This window comes from Bombus terrestris, chromosome 4, assembly GCF_910591885.1.
Source record: "Bombus terrestris chromosome 4, iyBomTerr1.2, whole genome shotgun sequence".
In the NCBI taxonomy this organism is placed as follows: Eukaryota; Metazoa; Arthropoda; class Insecta; order Hymenoptera; family Apidae; genus Bombus; species Bombus terrestris.
The window spans coordinates 7,943,695-7,951,607 of NC_063272.1; the positions used below are offsets into that span (position 1 = coordinate 7,943,695).

Sequence of the window (7,913 nt, forward strand, 5' to 3'; positions counted from 1 at the left end):
CGCTGTAGCTAAAGATCTATAATATTGAAGAGAAAAAAAGAAATAAAAAATATCGGGAGATTTTTAAAAGCGATGTTTTTAACTTAAAATGTAATTTTGTCTCTTTTTATACTGACATTTAACGAGCTTAATTTACTCAACCCTAATGTAATTAAATTGCAACGACGAATATCTTCGCAGTGTTATAATATTAATAATATATAAATATCGTAATATATATTTTTCCACAGTTTTCAACGACTACTACAAGAACTTCATGTTTGTGACACACGGTATACTATTTGCCGCGATACGAACCGCATCGTTTTTGATTTTCGATCGATTTGAAAAGTTGCTACGACGTACAGTAACTTCGCTGTATATCAATTTAGTGATAATACGATTTTGATTTGCGCAGAGTACAAGCTATTTCAACAAGTTGGTAAAAGTTATTATCGTGTAATATGATTTGATACTGTAACGTAATTTAAAAGTCGAAGGATAGAATCGTGGGATTCTAAGATGATTAATAATCAGTCTTGAAGACACGGTCTTATAATTTAAAGATATAACAGCACAACGATACAATCTGTAATATAAATGAAGATTCAGGATATCTTAAATGTAAAACGCAGCTATAAAATGTTTCAAAATAGGAAATATCCAATGTTCTAGAATTCTAAACTACACAGTTTGAATCTTCGACAAAATTCCGACTTTTTGAGAAACCTTGACAATACGCTAGCTATTATAGAAGCTTTTTAAAACTATCTTAAAGGAAAGAATCAACAATTTTAACAATTATAATATTTAATACCATTCGCATCACAACATTTAAATTTATCAATACACATTATAAAAGTTCAAATAGTTGCATAAAGTCGCGTAAAAATTCTAAAGTATACGAGTTGAAATAAAACCGGCGAACTTTTGAAAAAACTTCGGACCTCAACGATACGCTATCTTTTACGGAAGCTTTCAAAGTTATCGCAAAGGCAAAAACTAACAATTTTAGCAATTACGCCATTTAGTATAGTTCGCGTCACGCCATTTAGATTTATCAATACACATTATGAACGTGCAAATAGTTACACAATACAGTGTTTAACAATACTAAATCGCACAACTTGAACCTCTTAACGAACCATCGAACTCCTGAGAAATTCCTCTTGACAATAGGCTATCTTTTACAATTCTTTGCGAGTTATCTCAAAGACAAGAATCAACAATTTTAACAATTACAGAAGTGTCATCCGCGTCACGCCATTTAAAACAATCTAACACTTGCGCGTGACAAGCGCGAAACTGGTGTCGCCAGCTCGATTTCCGGCAGACGACACGACGGCCAACTCACTTGACGCCGTTCATCTAACAGCGTTTAAGCTTACTTTAAAATCGATCGATCGCCTGTCGAACAATTGATTTATGATGTTCGCGCCTTCCTATGTCAAATTCTTCGAAACGTGACGTAAACGTCGTGCAGCATAGGGCGGAATGATGTCAATTGAAGAGAATTGCGCGAATTGGACGTTGTATACTCAGTTTCATCCAGCACTTTCGCGATGGAACACCGGTTTACGAAACCGTGGCATACAGTTTCGAATTTTCGTGGAAATTCGACGCCCACGAATAAAATCACACGGATCATCAAGGAGTATTGTGTCCAAGTGGTCGACGTTGTCGAACCTATCCACGGAATTTGTCGCTTTATATTCGTCGCGGATACAACCCACGAATATGGCCGTAATCCTCTCGTTTAATGAGTTTCCAGATCAATGACGACATGCGTTATAATAAATCATTCGTTTTTTTTGCACGACTATTCTTCATCGCCTGTTATTCCACGCGTTGCTAAAGTATTGCCAACTGCGACCAACTATCGTAAACTGCGTCGCGTTGTCGCAAACCCCGGCTCATAATTATAAAACAACCCTAAAACTTTTAATACGCCTCGTTGAATTTAGCAAAGTTATTTTTCCCTTCTTTTTTTACTGCACGAATCAACCTACGTTTATGAGAGCTTAAGACAAGACGCGTACAATTTTTATCTATTCGACATTTTACAACAACTGTACGAATAATCTCCTCGATGGATTAAAAGACCTCGCGTTTCTTTATTTCAATTAAGAAATTGCCTCGCGATTCGTCAAATTCGTTTGATGAACAATTTTTGTACGATCTATGTTTGAAAACGAGCTCTTTAATTCATTATTAACGGCGCGTAATATATCGTGAATTGGTAGAATATATCGATGGTCATAACTTTTCACGAGGATGTAATTTTTACTGATTAAAAGGAAAGCTTGTTCGATTAAAGTTAAAATATTCTCATTTTATCATTGTATATAAATTGTATATAAAACTACTAATTTTTTCAAATCCATTAGATCAAGAGTCAGTAATTGGTCATAATTTTTGGTGAAAATAAAAAAAAAGTGAAAACTAACTAAACTGTCAATAAATACGACAATTAATTGAACGACTCGCGTATCATATTTCCTTTGATCGAACGTGGATTTTCCATTCGCTCAGATGAAGTTGAAGCGAATGGCAATGCTGCTAAAACAAAATACTTGTTGCGTGTCGCTTAGATTAACGAGTTGCAAATTCGTTGAACGCTGTAGCATACGGATAAGATGACTACTACATACACTCGCTGTCTCTGCTGCAAATTAATGCTACAGAGTGGAGTTTAAATTTTAAATGAGATAGGAATACAGAATAATTCCAACCTTCAGATGACATTAAAATTGACGTACATTACGAACTGAAAGTTTTGATGTAGCGCGATCCTTAGCATAAATCGTGAAAATAACGAATCAAATATTTTTCCTCTTAATATTAAATGGAAATTTGTAAAATAATTGAATAGAGTAACAAATGAATTTCGTTTGACTACTGTCCGCGCATATTAATTATTTGAACAAATTTGTAAAAGAGAATGAGCTACAAAATTATCGTGGATGAAATATTTGTAGAATCAGGTGGGTAGGCAAATGAAGAAGAAATATTTGTATAAGAGAATGCAGTTGCAGAATAAAGTTTTCTCAATATTAATAAATTTTTTCAATAAAAAACCCAATTGAAAATATTCTAGGTGGTGTAGTGTACTAAGCGAAGTACAAGCGTATCAATTACAATTACTTTCCAAAGATCTATCCCGACCGAAAAGTTTCAGAAGTTAAAACAACCTCTTCAGTGACTTAAAAAACCCTTTCAATTAAAGGGTTCTCCATTTAATATTCTTCGATCAAGAAACTTATCAATTAAAAATCAGATTTTTCAAAATGCTTTTCATTGGAACGAAATTCAAATTAAAACGAACCATGTCAGCTATCGTGACTCTTTATCAAAGGGGAGAGAAAATAAACGAAACGCTAGGAAAATACAAGAGAAAAGAAATTACATGTCGTTTAAGAGTTTATCTCCTCTCGGGCAAATAAACTTTTCTCTCGAGAAATTCGTTGACTCCCACGATATCTACGTCTCGAATTCTCGCGACTCTGCTTCTCGAGTGCCCTTGATCACGGCGCCAATTAACTTATTAAGAACCAAGTAGCAAAATAATACATAAAAATTGTGTAAACGCAACGTTACGGTGAAAACTCTCTATGGTCGTAAACTTGAATCTTGTATTTCTTTTTTTTTTTTTTTTTTTTTTTTTAGACACAATCATCTTTTCTTCTAAATTTCTTTCTAGAAGAAGAAATGTTACGTTGTGTTAAAAGATGGACAGAGACGATCCTGTGCAATTCTAAGCTGCGTGTTAATTTTCATAGTTGAAAATGGTAATTATCATCGTCTGGGCTTTCTTTGGCGAGCATGTATGAAATTTTAGCCCGATGCAGGGCTAAGCTCGTGCCTCGACCGCGTTATGCAACCCAGTTTCGAAGTTCAGGAGGGACGTCGGTCAAACAATGGTGTAACCCGACCTATGTGGTGATTGCAATTAATCTTCTCAATTTATTTTTGTTGTCCCGTCCCACGGGCTTCCTTGCTTTTCAGAATGTATCGATTTACCTGGAAATCGTGGCCGTGGCGAACAATCCAAATTCGATTTCAAGTTCCATTCGTTGGGACAATAGACGTGATCCGCCGTGGATTTTTGTTTCGTTTCTGTTTTGTAGCTAAATTCAGGTAATTCTCTCACGCGAGACCATCTTCAGCGAAATATGTATTCTTGGAATTGTAGACAATTTTACTAGGCTAATATTATATTTGTTAGAAATATTTTTGAATATACGTAAATATTATTAGAAAATTATTGAAAGATTAATCCTATGTGTGCTATATCTCTATTCACGTGGCGGACTTTGTTTTGAATTTTCGAAGCGTCCGTAACAATGTATTTTGTAGTGTTTCATTTTAATTACATAGGACTGAAGATATCTCTTCACTGTTCCTTTAGGTTATCAAATTAAGAAACGTTATACTCTCTATGAAAAATTAATAATTGAAATATTGTATCATAAGATTGCATGTTAAATTTAGTTTATTTCAGAACCAAGTGACAAATTGTTAGATTAAATTCGTGTGAATCGGTCGAAGTTAAGAACATAATGAGACTATAGATTTTTTTTATCGAGAGATCAAATTAAAGATTTTGTCACTATTGTTTCGAAAATTCTTCATCATTTGTGAAACACGTTCTTTCCGAATTTAAAATTAATCGATTTTCTAACGAGAAACAAACAAATTGTTTGGTAAATTTATTATCACTTATGAAAATCACAATTTTTAAGTCGACAAGGTTTCCTGGCATGAAAGATACGACAAAATTACGTGTTATTTATCGATAGGATTATTTCTCCGTTGCCTCGGATTAACTCGAATTCACGCAACTAAATGCAGCAGATTTTTCTCCGGTACACATCTTAATTGCACGTTCGTCGCGATTAATCACAGTTTAATACAATGGAATGAAAGATGCATTAATTATTTCTGCGAAACGTGCTTCCACTAAGCTAACGACTTACAGTTCTCTTATATTTACCCCGCTAAAACAAAGAAATAAAAAATCACCCTCTCAGCACTAAGATTGCTAAATCTGTTAAAATGACACAGACCGATTTTTCGTTTCTACATTACAATTGGCAAAATTATTACGGTTTTCGTTATATCGCTCGAATCATGAGTATTTACGCTATTGACCAAACATTTGTAATAAAATTCAAGAATTTAAGAGAAAGTCAGCTCAGGACTTTGTGTTTATCGTTTCAAAACTAAGTTACTAGGATTAATTCGATGTAGCTATAGTTTAACATTTTTTTATAATATATATATTTTTTTACACGTATTAAACTTTCATAATTCGAATACTAAAAACCTGCAAGTAAAAGCGACAACATTTCCCTCGAGGATCATTACATAAAATATTTAAGACAAACTTTTAACGACTCGATCGAGGATAAAGAAAACCGATAACCCTGAGAGAAAGACACCATATCATTTTCACTCCCTTAGAGAATCTCAATGAGAAATAGTCTGAACAAACTCTAAATCCAGAAGATTCGCTACGTGCGTAAATGATGTAAAGACATCAGAGAGAAAGGAATTAAAATCGACATGTAGGAACGTCGGTTTTTAGAAATATTCCAGCCACTATACGGATGAAACAATGTACTCACGGCAGGAATTCGAATGAAATCCTTTCTGGTCCTAGCCGCTACCGAAGAACAATGGCCGTGCAGAGGATTGCCACTTCACTCATCGCCGACTAACCTTGCACTAAAGCTCTGTCACCTCGCTCTGGCAACGATAACAAAACTTGCGGACGTAGTTCAGCATTTTAGAGGCCCTGCATTCGATCAGGGTACGTGGAGAGCGTGCCAGCGTGCAATTCTTCGCCACTTAGAGTGGGTCATTAACGATGCCCTCCACGATCTTTCGAAGCTCGCGTAATTCCCGTGCACGCGCCTCTTATCCTCTTTATTCTCCTTCGTTACGTTCACCTTCTTTGCTTCTTTCCTTCTTTCGATCGAAAAATGCAAGATAAAGTTATGGTCTTTGTTATTCGCTGGCTTGAGTCGATTATTAGACTGTGTGGATTTTTAAACGTTCGCGGGCAATTGAAAAGACTTTCAATGAAAACATTCGACGAATGTCGAAAGCATTCTGATTTTTAAAACGCTTGATCCTCTACGAGGAGATCTAATTTTCTATAGTAAACTTGTTCCATATTATCGTTGCTACTATCTACCATATGCTTACTACGCGTGGTTGATAGATGGTTATGCAACGTACATTCTATGCATTTTTCAGAAACTAGAGAAGCTTTGAATAAAAATCACTACTGCATCATAAAAATATCCTATTTTTCAATAGATTCGGTGCTCTCCCAATGCTTACCCAATGTAAAAATATTAATTTCCATTGAAATATTAATGTGCATAGATATTGGAACATTAACGTGGAGTTTTATCCATCTATAGGAAATTTAGAAACGAGAAAATCCGTAAAACACTCCTAATATAAAAAAATGTATTCTTTATAATATTCCAGAATATTTGGTAAATAAACAAATTTCTGCTTACAATCTATTTCGTTGATCATTCATTAAAGTGTACACTTGCCTTTTGACATATTTTTTCTTTTTCTCTTTTATCTAAATAATGTCTTTGATACACGAAGGCGTAAATTTACATAAATATTCTCGATTAAATTTGATTCTCACGCGAATAGTATAACGATGTGTTGTCACGATAAGAATTTTTGTGTTCGAGTAAAGTCTGATCGAAAAAGAGGATTGAAGAGAGTTATACGATGGAAGAGAGACTTGCAGAGAAGCTGGGAAACAGTTTACAAGTCGGGCTACGAAATGGAAGATTGAGTAGTTTAGTTGTATATTGGAAAAGAGGTTATATGAGAGGGACTGGGAAATGGAATCGAAAAATTATGCGTTCAAGTTTATCGAAAAGAATTTCTTTTAAGTGTGTTTGTAATATATTCATCGTACATGTTTTAAGGAATTTATCTGATACATCTGAGATTTATATAGCTTTTGCTTTTGTAATTCTGCTCATTTCTTATAGATATCTTTTCTTCATCGCAATATAATGTTATTCTTAATATGCAATGATATTTCCAATGGTGTTCCCTGTTTTCGCATAAAACGTATCGGTACTTCATCTATGCACATGTATAGTCGACTACGTCAGCCATATGTATATTACGTTTGTATCAGCTTTGAGATTAAACAATACTGCTATTGAGTTGAAAATTCATCCGATAGTTCTCATCATACAGTGCGTAGTGTAATAGTGGATATTAAACAATAAATATTTACTGTTATATGTGCAACTAATTGCATTAGTTCGCAGTCAGAATTACCTTAAACTTGCGCTATATCCACAAAAATGTTCATAAGTTATACAGATGGTTGTCATCTGAGAAGATGCAGTTACTGAAATCAGCGTTTGAATGCCATAATATTTTCTGAATGATATAATTTTCATCGATAAAATTAGAATATATGAATTATCAAAAACCAGGAATTAAGCCAAGTTTACGCAACATGTTTATGCACCAGTTATAGTTTACATAAGAAATTCCAATTTATTTACGTAATACGTCATACTAATACGTCAAAAAATCATTTACTAAAATTCGTATCTCATCGAAATATGAGAAATACGAAAAAGAAAGCGGAAACTATGGAGAACGATAGAATTCGATCGAGGAACCGGTCTCGTTCGGATAAAGAGGCTCTAGAACGTACGCAGGCCTAGTGGCCCCGATACTGCAAGAGGCCTCCATTGTGCGAAACCCACGAAGATGGAGGTAACGTAATGAAACTAACTGGCTTGCTCTGACCAATTAACCAACCCAGCTACGGCATAATATTTAACGTACACTCGCCGCCTTCCCCTGTTCACGTGGCCACGTTTACGTGATGGATATAGCGTTACATGAAAACGCGTTGCGAGGAAATCTCG

At 34.7% G+C, this 7,913-nt stretch overlaps 1 protein-coding gene across 1 annotated transcript in view; it reads right to left on the reverse strand.

Moving 5' to 3' along the window:
* Positions 1-5,755, reverse strand: part of LOC100651365 (carcinine transporter) — a 52,592-nt gene extending 46,837 nt beyond the window's left edge. The window contains exon 1 of the mRNA XM_012308213.3: positions 5,607-5,755. The gene's annotated coding sequence lies outside the window, so the exon portion shown is untranslated. The remainder of the gene's footprint in view (positions 1-5,606) is intronic.
* Positions 5,756-7,913: the final 2,158 nt, after the last annotated feature.